This window comes from Symphalangus syndactylus, chromosome 15 (genome assembly GCF_028878055.3).
Source record: "Symphalangus syndactylus isolate Jambi chromosome 15, NHGRI_mSymSyn1-v2.1_pri, whole genome shotgun sequence".
Lineage (NCBI taxonomy): Eukaryota > Metazoa > Chordata > Mammalia > Primates > Hylobatidae > Symphalangus > Symphalangus syndactylus.
In genome coordinates, this window is record NC_072437.2 from 118,580,986 (window position 1) to 118,598,864 (window position 17,879).

Genomic DNA, 17,879 nt, shown 5'->3' on the forward strand with positions numbered 1-17,879 from the left:
ATCTGAACAATCTTTCTGTAGAAAATGCAACTGGACATTTGGAGCGCTAAGAGCGTAGTAGTGGAAAAAGGAATATATTCAAATATAAACTACACAGAAGCATTCTGTGAAACTTCTTTCTGATCTGAGCATTCAGCTAACAGAGTTAAACCATACTTTTGATTGAGCAGTTTTGAAACACTCTGTCTGTAGAAAATGCAACTGGACATTCGTAGCGCTAAGTGGGTAATAGTGGAAAAAAGAATATGTTCAAATATAAACTACACAGAAGCATTGTATGAAACTCCTTTCTGTTCTGTGCATTCAACTAACAGAGTTGAACCTTACTTTTGATTGAGCCTTTCTGAAACACTCTTTCTGTAGAAACTACAATTGGACATTCTGAGCGCTAAGAGGCCTCTATTGGGAAAAATAATATCTTCAAATAAAAACTACACAGAAGCATTGTGTGAAACTTATTTCTGATATGTTCATTAAGCTAACAGAGTTAAACAATACTTTTGATTGCGCAGTTCTGAACACTCTTTCTGTAGAAAATGCAAGTGGACATTCGGAGCGCTAAGAGGGTAATAGTGGAAAAAGGAATATATTCAAATATAAACTACACAGTAGCATTCTGTGAAAATTCTTTCTGTTCTGTACATTCAACTAACAGAGTTGAACCTTACTTTTGATTGAGCCGTTCTGAAACACTCTTTCTGTAGAAACTGCAATTGGACATGCTAAGCGCTAAGAGGCCTACATTGGGAAAAAAAATATCTTCAAATAAAAACTACACAGATGCATTCTGTGAAACTTATTTCTGATCTGTAAATTCAGTTAACAGAGATAAAACATATTTTTGATTGAGCAGTTATGAAACACTCTTTTTGTAGAAAATGCAAGTGGAGATTCGGAGCGCTAAGAGGGTAATGGTGGAAAAAGGAATGTCTTCAAATATAAACAACACAGAATCATTCGGTGAAACTTCTTTCTGATCTGTGCATTCAGCTAACAGAGTTAAACCATACTTTTGATTGAGCAGATCTGAACATTCTTTCTGTAGAAAATGCAACTGGGCATTTGGAGCGCTAAGAGCGTAGTAGTGGAAAAAGGAATATATTCAAATATAAACTACACAGAAGCATTCTGTGAAACTTCTTTCTGTTCTGAGCATTCAGCTAACAGAGTTAAACCATACTTTTGATTGAGCAGTTTTGAAACAGTCTGTCTGTAGAAAATGCAACTGGACATTCATAGCGCTAAGTGGGTAATAGTGGAAAAAAGAATATGTTCAAATATAAACTACACAGAAGCATTGTATGAAACTTCTTTCTGTTCTGTGCATTCAACTAACAGAGTTGAACCTTACTTTTGATTGAGCCGTTCTGAAATACTCTTTCTGTAGAAACTGCAATTGGACATTCTGAGCGCTAGGAGGCCTCTATTGGGAAAAAGAATGTCTACAGATAAAAACTACACAGAAGAATTGTGTGAAACTTCTTTCTGTTCTGTTTGTTCAACTAAAAGAGTTGAACCTTAGTTTTGATTGAGCCGTTCTGAAACACTCTTTCTGTAGAAAATGCAAGTGGAGATTCGGAGCGCTAAGAGGGTAATAGTGGAAAAAGGAATGTCTCCAAATATAAACTACACAGAATCATTCTGTGAAACTTCTTTCTGATCTGTGCATTCAGCTAACAGCGTTAAACCATACTTTTGATTGAGCAGATCTGAACACTCTTTCTGTAGAAAATGCAACTGGACATTTGGAGCGCTAAGAGAGTAGTAGTGGAAAAAGGAATATATTCAAATATAAACTACACAGAAACATTCTGTGAAACTTCTTTCTGATCTGAGCATTCAGCTAACAGAGTTAAACCATACTTTTGATTGAGCAGTTTTGAAACACTCTGTCTGTAGAAAATGCAACTGGACATTCGTAGCGCTAAGTGGGTAATAGTGGAAAAAAGAGTATGTTCAAATATAAACTACACAGAAGCATTGTATGAAACTTCTTTCTGTTCTGTGCATTCAACTAACAGTGTTGAACCTTATTTTTGATTGAGCCTTTCTGAAACACTCTTTCTGTAGAAACTGCAATTGGACATTCTGAGCGCTAGGAGGCCTATATTGGGAAAAAGAATGTCTACAAATAAAAACTACACAGAAGAATTGTGTGAAACTACTTTCTGTTCTGTTTGTTCAACAAAAAGAGTTGAACCTTAGTTTTGATTGAGCCGTTCTGAAACACTCTTTCTGTAGAAAATGCAAGTGGAGATTCGGAGCGCTAAGAGGGTAATAGTGGAAAAAGGAATGTCTCCAAATATAAACTACACAGAATTATTGTGTGAAACTTCTTTCTGATCTGTGCATTCAGCCAACAGAGTTAAACCATACTTTTGATTGAGCAGATCTGAACACTCTTTCTGTAGAAAATGCAACTGGACATTTGGAGCGCTAAGAGAGTAGTAGTGGAAAAAGGAATATATTCAAATATAAACTACACAGAAGCATTCTGTGAAACTTCTTTCTGATCTGAGCATTCAGCTAACAGAGTTAAACCATACTTTTGATTGAGCAGGTTTGAAACACTCTGTCTGTAGAAAATGCAACTGGACATTCGTAGCGCTAAGTGGGTAATAGTGGAAAAAAGAATACGTTCAAATATAAACTACACAGAAGCATTGTATGAAACTTCTTTCTGTTCTGTGCATTCAACTAACAGAGTTGAACCTTACTTTTGATTGAGCCTTTCTGAAACACTCTTTCTGTAGAAACTGCAATTGGACATTCTGAGCGCTAAGAGGCCTATATTGGGAAAAATAATATCTTCAAATAAAAACTACACAGAAGCATTGTGTGAAACTTATTTCTGATATGTTCATTAAGCTAACAGAGTTAAACCATACTTTTGATTGCGCAGTTCTGAACACTCTTTCTGTAGAAAATGCAAGTGGACATTCGGAGCGCTAAGAGGGTAATAGTGGAAAAAGGAATATATTCAAATATAAACTACACAGTAGCATTCTGTGAAAATTCTTTCTGTTCTGTGCATTCAACTAACAGAGTTGAACCTTACTTTTGATTGAGCCGTTCTGAAACACTCTTTCTGTAGAAACTGCAATTGGACATGCTAAGCGCTAAGAGGCCTACATTGGGAAAAAGAATATCTTCAAATAAAAACTACACAGATGCATTCTGTGAAACTTATTTCTGATCTGTAAATTCAGTTAACAGAGATAAAACATATTTTTGATTGAGCACTTATGAAAGATTCTTTTTGTAGAAAATGCAAGTGGAGATTCGGAGCGCTTAGAGGGTAATAGTGGAAAAAGGAATGTCTTCAAATATAAACTACACAGAATCATTCGGTGAAACTTCTTTCTGATCTGTGCATTCAGCTAACAGAGTTAAACCATACTTTTGATTGAGCAGATCAGAACACTCTTTCTGTAGAAAATGCAACTGGACATTTGGAGCGCTAAGAGCGTAGTAGTGGAAAAAGGAATATATTCAAATATAAACAACACAGAAGCATTCTGTGAAACTTCTTTCTGATCTGAGCATTCAGCTAACAGAGTTAAACCATACTTTTGATTGAGCAGTTTTGAAACACTCTGTCTGTAGAAAATGCAACTGGACATTCGTAGCGCTAAGTGGGTAATAGTGGAAAAAAGAATATGTTCAAATATAAACTACACAGAAGCATTGTATGAAACTTCTTTCTGTTCTGTGCATTCAACTAACAGAGTTGAACCTTACTTTTGATTGAGCCTTTCTGAAACACTCTTTCTGTAGAAACTGCAATTGGACATTCTGAGCGCTAGGAGGCCTATATTGGGAAAAACAATGTCTACAAATAAAAACTACAGAGAAGAATTGTGTGAAACTTCTTTCTGTTCTGTTTGTTCAACTAAAAGAGTTGAACCTTAGTTTTGATTGAGCCGTTCTGAAACACTCTTTCTGTAGAAAATGCAAGTGGAGATTCGGAGCGCTAAGAGGGTAATAGTGGAAAAAGGAATGTCTCCAAATATAAACTACAAGGAATCATTCTGTGAAACTTCTTTCTGATCTGTGCATTCAGCTAACAGAGTTAAACTATACTTTTGATTGAGCAGATCTGAACACTCTTTCTGTAGAAAATGCAACTGGACATTTGGAGCGCTAAGAGAGTACTAGTGGAAAAAGGAATATATTCAAATATAAACTACACAGAAGCATTCTGTGAAACTTCTTTCTGATCTGAGCATTCAGCTAACAGAGTTAAACCATACTTTTAATTGAGCAGTTTTGAAACACTCTGTCTGTAGAAAATGCAACTGGACATTCGTAGCGCTAAGTGGGTAATAGTGGAAAAAAGAATATGTTCAAATATAAACTACACAGAAGCATTGTATGAAACTTCTTTCTGTTCTGTGCATTCAACTAACAGAGTTGAACCTTACTTTTGATTGAGCCTTTCTGAAACACTCTTTCTGTAGAAACTGCAATTGGACATTCTGAGCGCTAAGAGGCCTCTATTGGGAAAAATAATATCTTCAAATAAAAACTACACAGAAGCATTGTGTGAAAGTTATTTCTGATATGTTCATTAAGCTAACAGAGTTAAACCATACTTTTGATTGTGCAGTTCTGAACACTCTTTCTGTAGAAAATGCAAGTGGACATTCGGAGCGCTAAGAGGGTAATAGTGGAAAAAGGAATATATTCAAATATAAACTACACAGTAGCATTCTGTGAAAATTCTTTCTGTTCTGTGCATTCAACTAACAGAGTTGAACCTTACTTTTGATTGAGCCGTTCTGAAACACTCTTTCTGTAGAAACTGCAATTGGACATGCTAAGCGCTAAGAGGCCTACATTGGGAAAAAGAATATCTTGAAATAAAAACTACACAGATGCATTCTGTGAAACTTATTTCTGATCTGTAAATTCAGTTAACAGAGATAAAGCCTATTTTTGATTGAGCAGTTATGAAACACTCTTTTTGTAGAAAATGCAAGTGGAGATTCGGAGCGCTAAGAGGGTAATAGTGGAAAAAGGAATGTCTTCAAATATAAACTACACAGAATCATTCGGTGAAATTTCTTTCTGATCTGTGCATTCAGCTAACAGAGTTAAAACATACTTTTGATTGAGCAGATCTGAACACTCTTTCTGTAGAAAATGCAACTGGACATTTGGAGCGCTAAGAGCGTAGTAGTGGAAAAAGGAATATATTCATATATAAACTACACAGAAGCATTGTGTGAAACTTCTTTCTGATCTGAGCATTCAGCTAACAGAGTTAAACCATACTTTTGATTGAGCAGTTTTGAAACAGTCTGTCTGTAGAAAATGCAACTGGACATTCGTAGCGCTAAGTGGGTAATAGTGGAAAAAAGAATATGTTCAAATATAAACTACACAGAAGCATTGTATGAAACTTTTTTCTGTTCTGTGCATTCAACTAACAGAGTTGAACCTTACTTTTGATTGAGCCGTTCTGAAACACTCTTTCTGTAGAAACTGCAATTGGACATTCTGAGCGCTAGGAGGCCTATATTGGGAAAAAGAATGTCTACAAATAAAAACTACACAGAAGAATTGTGTGAAACTTCTTTATGTTCTGTTTGTTCAACTAAAAGAGTTGAACCTTAGTTTTGATTGAGCCGTTCTGAAACACTCTTTCTGTAGAAAATGCAAGTGGAGATTCGGAGCGCTAAGAGGGTAATAGTGGAAAAAGGAATGTCTCCAAATATAAACTACACAGAATCATTCTGTGAAACTTCTTTCTGATCTGTGCATTCAGCTAACAGAGATAAACCATACTTTTGATTGAGCAGATCTGAACACTCTTTCTGTAGAAAATGCAACTGGACATTTGGAGCGCTAAGAAAGTAGTAGTGGAAAAAGGAATATATTCAAATATAAACTACACAGAAGCATTCTGTGAAACTTCTTTCTGATCTGAGCATTCAGCTAACAGAGTTAAACCATACTTTTGATTGAGCAGTTTTGAAACACTCTGTCTGTAGAAAATGCAACTGGTCATTCGTAGCGCTAAGTGGGTAATAGTGGAAAAAAGAATACGTTCAAATATAAACTACACAGAATCATTGTATGAAACTTCTTTCTGTTCTGTGCATTCAACTAACAGAGTTGAACCTTACTTTTGATTGAGCCTTTCTGAAACACTCTTTCTGTAGAAACTGCAATTGGACATTCTGAGCGCTAAGAGGCCTATATTGGGAAAAATAATATCTTCAAATAAAAACTACACAGAAGCATTGTGTGAAACTTCTTTCTGATCTGTGCATTCAGCTAACAGAGTTAAACCATACTTTTGATTCAGCAGATCTGAACACTCTTTCTGTAGAAAATGCAACTGGACATTTGGAGCGCTAAGAGAGTAGTAGTGGAAAAAGGAATATATTCAAATATAAACTACACAGAAGCATTCTGTGAAACTTCATTCTGATCTGAACATTCAGCTAACAGAGTTGAACCTAACTTCTGATTGAGCCTTTCTGAAACACTCTTTCTGTAGAAACTGCAATTGGACATTCTGAGCGCTAAGAGGCCTCTATTGGGAAAAATAATATCTTCAAATAAAAACTACACAGAAGCATTGTGTGAAACTTATTTCTGATATGTTCATTAAGCTAACAGAGTTAAACCATAGTTTTGATTGCGCAGTTCTGAACACTCTTTCTGTAGAAAATGCAAGTGGACATTCGGAGCGCTAAGAGGGTAATAGTGGAAAAAGGAATATATTCAAATATAAACTACACAGTAGCATTCTGTGAAAATTCTTTCTGTTCTGTGCATTCAACTAACAGAGTTGAACCTTACTTTTGATTGAGCCGTTCTGAAACACTCTTTCTGTAGAAACTGCAATTGGACATGCTAAGCGCTAAGAGGCCTACATTGGGAAAAAGAATAACTTCAAATAAAAACTACACAGATGCATTCTGTGAAACTTATTTCTGATCTGTAAATTCAGTTAACAGAGATAAAGCATATTTTTGATTGAGCAGTTATGAAACACTCTTTTTGTAGAAAATGCAAGTGGAGATTCGGAGCGCTAAGAGGGTAATAGTGGAAAAAGGAATGTCTCCAAATATAAACTACACAGAATCATTCTGTGAAACTTCTTTCTGATCTGTGCATTCAGCTAACAGCGTTAAACCATACTTTTGATTGAGCAGATCTGAACACTCTTTCTGTAGAAAATGCAACTGGACATTTGGAGCGCTAAGAGATTAGTAGTTGAAAAAGGAATATATTCAAATATAAACTACACAGAAGCATTCTGTGAAACTTCTTTCTGATCTGAGCATTCAGCTAACAGAGTTAAACCATACTTTTGATTGAGCAGTTTTGAAACAGTCTGTCTGTAGAAAATGCAACTGGACATTCATAGCGCTAAGTGGGTAATAGTGGAAAAAAGAATATGTTCAAATATAAACTACACAGAAGCATTGTATGAAACTTCTTTCTGTTCTGTGCATTCAAATAACAGAGTTGAACCTTACTTTTGATTGAGCCGTTCTGAAATACTCTTTCTGTAGAAACTGCAATTGGACATTCTGAGCGCTAGGAGGCCTATATTGGGAAAAAGAATGTCTACAGATAAAAACTACACAGAAGAATTGTGTGAAACTTCTTTCTGTTCTGTTTGTTCAACTAAAGGAGTTGAACCTTAGTTTTGATTGAGCCGTTCTGAAACACTCTTTCTGTAGAAAATGCAAGTGGAGATTCGGAGCGCTAAGAGGGTAATAGTGGAAAAAGGAATGTCTCCAAATATAAACTACACAGAATCATTCTGTGAAACTTCTTTCTGATCTGTGCATTCAGCTAACAGCGTTAAACCATACTTTTGATTGAGCAGATCTGAACACTCTTTCTGTAGAAAATGCAACTGGACATTTGGAGCGCTAAGAGAGTAGTAGTGGAAAAAGGAATATATTCAAATATAAACTACACAGAAGCATTCTGTGAAACTTCTTTCTGATCTGAGCATTCAGCTAACAGAGTTAAACCATACATTTGATTGAGCAGTTTTGAAACACTCTGTCTGTAGAAAATGCAACTGGACATTCGTAGCGCTAAGTGGGTAATAGTGGAAAAAAGAGTATGTTCAAATATAAACTACACAGAAGCATTGTATGAAACTACTTTCTGTTCTGTGCATTCAACTAACAGAGTTGAACCTTATTTTTGATTGAGCCTTTCTGAAACACTCTTTCTGTAGAAACTGCAATTGGACATTCTGAGCGCTAGGAGGCCTATATTGGGAAAAAGAATGTCTACAATTAAAAACTACACAGAAGAATTGTGTGAAACTACTTTCTGTTCTGTTTGTTCAACTAAAAGAGTTGAACCTTAGTTTTGATTGAGCCGTTCTGAAACACACTTTCTGTAGAAAATGCAAGTGGAGATTCGGAGCGCTAAGAGGGTAATAGTGGAAAAAGGAATGTCTCCAAATATAAACTACACAGAATTATTGTGTGAAACTTCTTTCTGATCTGTGCATTCAGCTAACAGAGTTAAACCATACTTTTGATTGAGCAGTTTTGAAACACTCTGTCTGTAGAAAATGCAACTGGACATTCGTAGCGCTAAGTGGGTAATAGTGGAAAAAAGAATACGTTCAAATATAAACTACACAGAAGCATTGTATGAAACTACTTTCTGTTCTGTGCTTTCAACTAACAGAGTTGAACCTTACTTTTGATTGAGCCTTTCTGAAACACTCTTTCTGTAGAAACTGCAATTGGACATTCTGAGCGCCAAGAGGCCTATATTGGGAAAAATAATATCTTCAAATAAAAACTACACAGAAGCATTGTGTGAAACTTATTTCTGATATGTTCATTAAGCTAACAGAGTTAAACCATAGTTTTGATTGCGCAGATCTGAACACTCTTTTTGTAGAAAATGCAAGTGGACATTCGGAGCGCTAAGAGGGTAATAGTGGAAAAAGGAATATATTCAAATATAAACTACACAGTAGCATTCTGTGAAAATTCTTTCTGTTCTGTGCATTCAACTAACAGAGTTGAACCTTACTTTTGATTGAGCCGTTCTGAAACACTCTTTCTGTAGAAACTGCAATTGGACATGCTAAGCGCTAAGAGGCCTACATTGGGAAAAAGAATATCTTCAAATAAAAACTACACAGATGCATTCTGTGAAACTTATTTCTGATCTGTATATTCAGTTAACCGAGATAAAACATATTTTTGATTGAGCACTTATGAAAGATTCTTTTTGTAGAAAATGCAAGTGGAGATTCGGAGCGCTAAGAGGGTAATAGTGGAAAAAGGAATGTCTTCAAATATAAACTACACAGAATCATTCGGTGAAACTTCTTTCTGATCTGTGCATTCAGCTAACAGAGTTAAACCATACTTTTGATTGAGCAGATCAGAACACTCTTTCTGTAGAAAATGCAACTGGACATTTGGGGCGCGAAGAGCGTAGTAGTGGAAAAAGGAATATATTCAAATATAAACAACACAGAAGCATTCTGTGAAACTTCTTTCTGATCTGAGCATTCAGCTAACAGAGTTAAACCATACTTTTGATTGAGCAGTTTTGAAACACTCTGTCTGTAGAAAATGCAACTGGACATGCGTAGCGCTAAGTGGGTAATAGTGGAAAAAAGAATATGTTCAAATATAAACTACACAGAAGCATTGTATGAAACTTCTTTCTGTTCTGTGCATTCAACTAACAGAGTTGAACCTTACTTTTGATTGAGCCTTTCTGAAACACTCTTTCTGTAGAAACTGCAATTGGACATTCTGAGCGCTAGGAGGCCTATATTGGGAAAAAGAATGTCTACAAATAAAAACTACAGAGAAGAATTGTGTGAAACTTCTTTCTGTTCTGTTTGTTAAACTAAAAGAGTTGAACCTTAGTTTTGATTGAGCCGTTCTGAAACACTCTTTCTGTAGAAAATGCAAGTGGAGATTCGGAGCGCTAAGAGGGTAATAGTGGAAAAAGGAATGTCTCCAAATATAAACTACAAGGAATCATTCTGTGAAACTTCTTTCTGATCTGTGCATTCAGCTAACAGATTTAAACTATACTTTTGATTGAGCAGATCTGAACACTCTTTCTGTAGAAAATGCAACTGGACATTTGGAGCGCTAAGAGAGTACTAGTGGAAAAAGGAATATATTCAAATATAAACTACACAGAAGCATTCTGTGAAACTTCTTTCTGATCTGAGCATTCAGCTAACAGAGTTAATCCATACTTTTAATTGAGCAGTTTTGAAACACTCTGTCTGTAGAAAATGCAACTGGACATTCGTAGCGCTAAGTGGGTAATAGTGGAAAAAAGAATATGTTCAAATATAAACTACACAGAAGCATTGTATGAAACTTCTTTCTGTTCTGTGCATTCAACTAACAGAGTTGAACCTTACCTTTGATTGAGCCTTTCTGAAACACTCTTTCTGTAGAAACTGCAATTGGACATTCTGAGCGCTAAGAGGCCTCTATTGGGAAAAATAATATCTTCAAATAAAAACTACACAGAAGCATTGTGTGAAACTTATTTCTGATATGTTCATTAAGCTAACAGAGTTAAACCATACTTTTGATTGTGCAGTTCTGAACACTCTTTCTGTAGAAAATGCAAGTGGACATTCGGAGCGCTAAGAGGTTAATAGTGGAAAAAGGAATATATTCAAATATAAACTACACAGTAGCATTCTGTGAAAATTCTTTCTGTACTGTGCATTCAACTAACAGAGTTGAACCTTACTTTTGATTGAGCCGTTCTGAAACACTCTTTCTGTAGAAACTGCAATTGGACATGCTAAGCGCTAAGAGGCCTACATTGGGAAAAAGAATATCTTCAAATAAAAACTACACAGATGCATTCTGTGAAACTTATTTCTGATCTGTAAATTCAGTTAACAGAGATAAAGCCTATTTTTGATTGAGCAGTTATGAAACACTCTTTCTGTAGAAAATGCAAGTGGAGATTCGGAGCGCTAAGAGGGTAATAGTGGAAAAAGGAATGTCTCCAAATATAAACTACACAGAATCATTCTGTGAAACTTCTTTCTGATCTTTGCATTCAGCTAACAGAGATAAACCATACTTTTGATTGAGCAGATCTGAACACTCTTTCTGTAGAAAATGCAACTGGACATTTGGAGCGCTAAGAGCGTAGTAGTGGAAAAAGGAATATATTCAAATATAAGCTACACAGAAGCATTCTCTGAAACTTCTTTCTGATCTGAGCATTCAGCTAGCAGAGTTAAACCATACTTTTGATTGAGCAGTTTTGAAACACTCTGTCTGTAGAAAATGCAACTGGACATTCGTAGCGCTAAGTGGGTAATAGTGGAAAAAAGAATATGTTCAAATATAAACTACACAGAAGCATTGTATGAAACTTCTTTCTGTTCTGTGCATTCAACTAACAGAGTTGAACCTTACTTTTGATTGAGCCTTTCTGAAACACTCTTTCTGTAGAAACTGCAATTGGACATTCTGAGCGCTAAGAGGCCTCTATTGGGAAAAATAATATCTTCAAATAAAAACTACACAGAAGCATTGTGTGAAACTTATTTCTGATATGTTCATTAAGCTAACAGAGTTAAACCATACTTTTGATTGCGCAGTTCTGAACACTCTTTCTGTAGAAAATGCAAGTGGACATTCGGAGCGCTAAGAGGGTAATAGTGGAAAAAGGAATGTCTCCAAATATAAACTACACAGAATTATTGTGTGAAACTTCTTTCTGATCTGTGCATTCAGCTAACAGAGTTAAACCATACTTTTGATTGAGCAGATCTGAACACGCTTTCTGTAGAAAATGCAACTGGACATTTGGAGCGCTAACAGAGTAGTAGTGGAAAAAGGAATATATTCAAATAGAAACTACACAGAAGCATTCTGTGAAACTTCTTTCTGATCTGAGCATTCAGCTAACAGAGTTAAACCATACTTTTGATTGAGCAGTTTTGAAACACTCTGTCTGTAGAAAATGCAACTGGACATTCGTAGCGCTATGTGGGTAATAGTGGAAAAAAGAATACGTTCAAATATAAACTACACAGAAGCATTGTATGAAACTTCTTTCTGTTCTGTGCATTCAACTAACAGAGTTGAACCTTACTTTTGATTGAGCCTTTCTGAAACACTCTTTCTGTAGAAACTGCAATTGGACATTCTGAGCGCTAAGAGGCCTCTATTGGGAAAAATAATATCTTCAAATAAAAACTACACAGAAGCATTGTGTGAAACTTATTTCTGATATGTTCATTAAGCTAACAGAGTTAAACCATACTTTTGAATGCGCAGTTCTGAACACTCTTTCTGTAGAAAATGCAAGTGGACATTCGGAGCGCTAAGAGGGTAATTGTGGAAAAAGGAATATATTCATATATAAACTACACAGTAGCATTCTGTGAAAATTCTTTCTGTTCTGTGCATTCAACTAACAGAGTTGAACCTTACTTTTGATTGAGCCGTTCTGAAACACTCTTTCTGTAGAAACTGCAATTGGACATGCTAAGCGCTAAGAGGCCTACATTGGGAAAAAGAATATCTTCAAATAAAAACTACACAGATGCATTCTGTGAAACTTATTTCTGATCTGTAAATTCAGTTAACAGAGATAAAACATATTTTTGATTGAGCAGTTATGAAACACTCTTTTTGTAGAAAATGCAAGTGGAGATTCGGAGCGCTAAGAGGGTAATAGTGGAAAAAGGAATGTCTTCAAATATAAACAACACAGAATCATTCGGTGAAACTTCTTTCTGATCTGTGCATTCAGCTAACAGAGTTAAACCATACTTTTGATTGAGCAGATCTGAACATTCTTTCTGTAGAAAATGCAACTGGACATTTGGAGCGCTAAGAGCGTAGTAGTGGAAAAAGGAATATATTCAAATATAAACTACACAGAAGCATTCTGTGAAACTTCTTTCTGATCTGAGCATTCAGGTAACAGAGTTAAACCATACTTTTGATTGAGCAGTTTTGAAACAGTCTGTCTGTAGAAAATGCAATTGGACATTCTGAGCGCTAGGAGGCCTATATTGGGAAAAAGAATGTCTACAAATAAAAACTACACAGAAGAATTGTGTGAAACTTCTTTCTGTTCTGTTTGTTCAACTAAAAGAGTTGAACCTTAGTTTTGATTGAGCCGTTCTGAAACACTCTTTCTGTAGAAAATGGAAGTGGAGATTCGGAGCGCTAAGAGGGTAATAGTGGAAAAAGGAATGTCTCCAAATATAAACTACACAGAATCATTCTGTGAAACTTCTTTCTGATCTGTGCATTCAGCTAACAGAGTTAAACAATACTTTTGATTGAGCAGATCTGAACACTCTTTCTGTAGAAAATGCAACTGGACATTTGGAGCGCTAAGAGAGTACTAGTGGAAAAAGGAATATATTCAAATATAAACTACACAGAAGCATTCTGTGAAACTTCTTTCTGATCTGAGCATTCAGCTAACAGAGTTAAACCATACTTTTGATTGAGCAGTTTTGAAACACTCTGTCTGTAGAAAATGCAACTGGACATTCGTAGCGCTAAGTGGGTAATAGTGGAAAAAAGAATATGTTCAAATATAAACTACACAGAAGCATTGTATGAAACTTCTTTCTGTTCTGTGCATTCAACTAACAGAGTTGAACCTTACTTTTGATTGAGCCTTTCTGAAACACTCTTTCTGTAGAAACTGCAATTGGACATTCTGAGCGCTAGGAGGCCTATATTGGGAAAAAGAATGTCTACAAATAAAAACTACACAGAAGAATTGTGTGAAACTACTTTCTGTTCTGTTTGTTCAACTAAAAGAGTTGAACCTTAGTTTTGATTGAGCCGTTCTGAAACACTCTTTCTGTAGAAAATGCAAGTGGAGATTCGGAGCGCTAAGAGGGTAATAGTGGAAAAAGGAATGTCTCCAAATATAAACTACACAGAATTATTGTGTGAAACTTCTTTCTGATCTGTGCATTCAGCTAACAGAGTTAAACCATACTTTTGATTGAGCAGATCTGAACACTCTTTCTGTAGAAAATGCAACTGGACATTTGGAGCGCTAAGAGAGTACTAGTGGAAAAAGGAATATATTCAAATATAAACTACACAGAAGCATTCTGTGAAACTTCTTTCTGATCTGAGCATTCAGCTAACAGAGTTAAACCATACTTTTGATTGAGCAGTTTTGAAACTCTCTGTCTGTAGAAAATGCAACTGGACATTCGTAGCGCTAAGAGGGTAATAGTGGAAAAAAGAATACGTTCAAATATAAACTACACATAAGCATTGTATGAAACTTCTTTCTGTTCTGTGCATTCAACTAACAGAGTTGAACCTTACTTTTGATTGAGCCTTTCTGAAACACTCTTTCTGTAGAAACTGCAATTGGACATTCTGAGCGCTAAGAGGCCTATATTGGGAAAAATAATATCTTCAAATAAAAACTACACAGAAGCATTGTGTGAAACTTATTTCTGATATGTTCATTAAGCTAACAGAGTTAAACCATACTTTTGATTGCGCAGTTCTGAACACTCTTTCTGTAGAAACTGCAAGTGGACATTCGGAGCGCTAAGAGGGTAATAGTGGAAAAAGGAATATATTCAAATATAAACTACACAGTAGCATTCTGTGAAAATTCTTTCTGTTCTGTGCATTCAACTAACAGAGTTGAACCTTACTTTTGATTGAGCCGTTCTGAAACACTCTTTCTGTGGAAACTGCAATTGGACATGCTAAGCGCTAAGAGGCCTACATTGGGAAAAAGAATATCTTCAAATAAAAACTACACAGATGCATTCTGTGAAACTTATTTCTGATCTGTAAATTCAGTTAACAGAGATAAAACATATTTTTGATTGAGCAGTTATGAAACACTCTTTTTGTAGAAAATGCAAGTGGAGATTCGGAGCGCTAAGAGGGTAATAGTGGAAAAAGGAATGTCTTCAAATATAAACTACACAGAATCATTCGGTGAAACTTCTTTCTGATCTGTGCATTCAGCTAACAGAGTTAAACCATACATTTGATTGAGCAGATCAGAACACTCTTTCTGTAGAAAATGCAACTGGACATTTGGAGCGCTAAGAGCGTAGTAGTGGAAAAAGGAATATATTCAAATATAAACAACACAGAAGCATTCTGTGAAACTTCTTTCTGATCTGAGCATTCAGCTAACAGAGTTAAACCATACTTTTGATTGAGCAGTTTTGAAACACTGTGTCTGTAGGAAATGCAACTGGACATTCGTAGCGCTAAGTGGGTAATAGTGGAAAAAAGAATATGTTCAAATATGAACTACACAAAAGCATTGTATGAAACTTCTTTCTGTTCTGTGCATTCAACTAACAGAGTTGAACCTTACTTTTGATTGAGCCTTTCTGAAACACTCTTTCTGTAGAAACTGCAATTGGACATTCTGAGCGCTAGGAGGCCTATATTGGGAAAAAGAATGTCTACAAATAAAAACTACACAGAAGAATTGTGTGAAACTTCTTTCTGTTCTGTTTGTTCAACTAAAAGAGTTGAACCTTAGTTTTGATTGAGCCGTTCTGAAACACTCTTTCTGTAGAAAATGCAAGTGGAGATTCGGAGCGCTAAGAGGGTAATAGTGGAAAAAGGAATGTCTCCAAATATAAACTACACGGAATCATTCTGTGAAACTTCTTTCTGATCTGTGCATTCAGCTAACAGAGTTAAACCATACTTTTGATTGAGCAGATCTGAACACTCTTTCTGTAGAAAATGCAACTGGACATTTGGAGCGCTAAGAGAGTAGTAGTGGAAAAAGGAATATATTCAAATATAAACTACACAGAAGCATTCTGTGAAACTTCTTTCTGATCTGAGCATTCAGCTAACAGAGTTAAACCATACTTTTAATTGAGCAGTTTTGAAGCACTCTGTCTGTAGAAAATGCAACTGGACATTCGTAGCGCTAAGTGGGTAATAGTGGAAAAAAGAATATGTTCATATATAAACTACACAGAAGCATTGTATGAAACTTCTTTCTGTTCTGTTCATTCAACTAACGGAGTTGAACCTTACATTTGATTGAGCCTTTCTGAAACACTCTTTCTGTAGAAACTGCAATTGGACATTCTGAGCGCTAAGAGGCCTCTATTGGGAAAAATAATATCTTCAAATAAAAACTACACAGAAGCATTGTGTGAAACTTATTTCTGATATGTTCATTAAGCTAACAGAGTTAAACTATACTTTTGATTGCGCAGTTCTGAACACTCTTTCTGTAGAAAATGCAAGTGGACATTCGGAGCGCTAAGAGGGTAATAGTGGAAAAAGGAATATATTCAAATATAAACTACACAGTAGCATTCTGTGAAAATACTTTCTGTTCTGTGCATTCAACTAACAGAGTTGAACCTTACTTTTGATTGAGCCGTTCTGAAACACACTTTCTGTAGAAACTGCAATTGGACATGCTAAGCGCTAAGAGGCCTACATTGGGAAAAAGAATATCTTCAAATAAAAACTACACAGATGCATTCTGTGAAACTTATTTCTGATCTGTAAATTCAGTTACGAGAGATAAAGCATATTTTTGATTGAGCAGTTATGAAACACTCTTTTTGTAGAAAATGCAAGTGGAGATTCGGAGCGCTAAAAGGGTAATAGTGGAAAAAGGAATGTCTTCAAATATAAACTACACAGAATCATTCGGTGAAACTTCTTTCTGATCTGTGCATTCAGCTAACAGAGTTAAACCATACTTTTGATTGAGCAGATCTGAACACTCTTTCTGTAGAAAATGCAACTGGACATTTTGAGCGCTAAGAGCGTAGTAGTGGAAAAAGGAATATATTCAAATATAAACTACACAGAAGCATTCTGTGAAACTTCTTTCTGATCTGAGCATTCAGCTAACAGAGTTAAACCATACTTTTGATTGAGCAGTTTTGAAACACTCTGTCTGTAGAAAATGCAACTGGACATTCGTAGCGCTAAGTGGGTAATAGTGGAAAAAAGAATATGTTCAAATATAAACTACACAGAAGCATTGTATGAAACTTCTTTCTGTTCTGTGCATTCAACTAACAGAGTTGAACCTTACTTTTGATTGAGCCTTTCTGAAACACTCTTTCTGTAGAAACTGCAATTGGACATTCGGAGCGCTAAGAGGCCTCTATTGGGAAAAATAATATCTTCAAATAAAAACTACACAGAAGCATTGTGTGAAACTTATTTCTGATATGTTCATTAAGTTAACAGAGTTAAACCATACTTTTGATTGCGCAGTTCTGAACACTCTTTCTGTAGAAAATGCAAGTGGACATTCGGAGCGCTAAGAGGGTAATAGTGGAAAAAGGAATATATTGAAATATAAACTACACAGTAGCATTCTGTGAAAATTCTTTCTGTTCTGTGCATTCAACTAACAGAGTTGAACCTTACTTTTGATTGAGCCGTTCTGAAACACTCTTTCTATAGAAACTGCAATTGGACATGCTAAGCGCTAAGAGACCTACATTGGGAAAAAGAATATCTTCAAATAAAAACTACACAGATGCATTCTGTGAAACTTATTTCTGATCTGTAAATTCAGTTAACAGAGATAAAACATATTTTTGATTGAGCAGTTATGAAACACTCTTTTTGTAGAGAATGCAAGTGGAGATTCGGAGCGCTAAGAGGGTAATAGTGGAAACAGGAATGTCTTCAAATATAAACTACACAGAATCATTCGGTGAAACTTCTTTCTGATCTGTGCATTCAGCTAACATATTTAAACCATACTTTTGATTGAGCAGATCTGAACACTCTTTCTGTAGAAAATGCAACTGGACATTTGGAGCGCTAAGAGCGTAGTAGTGGAAAAAGGAATATATTCAAATATAAACTACACAGAAGCATTCTGTGAAACTTCTTTCTGATCTG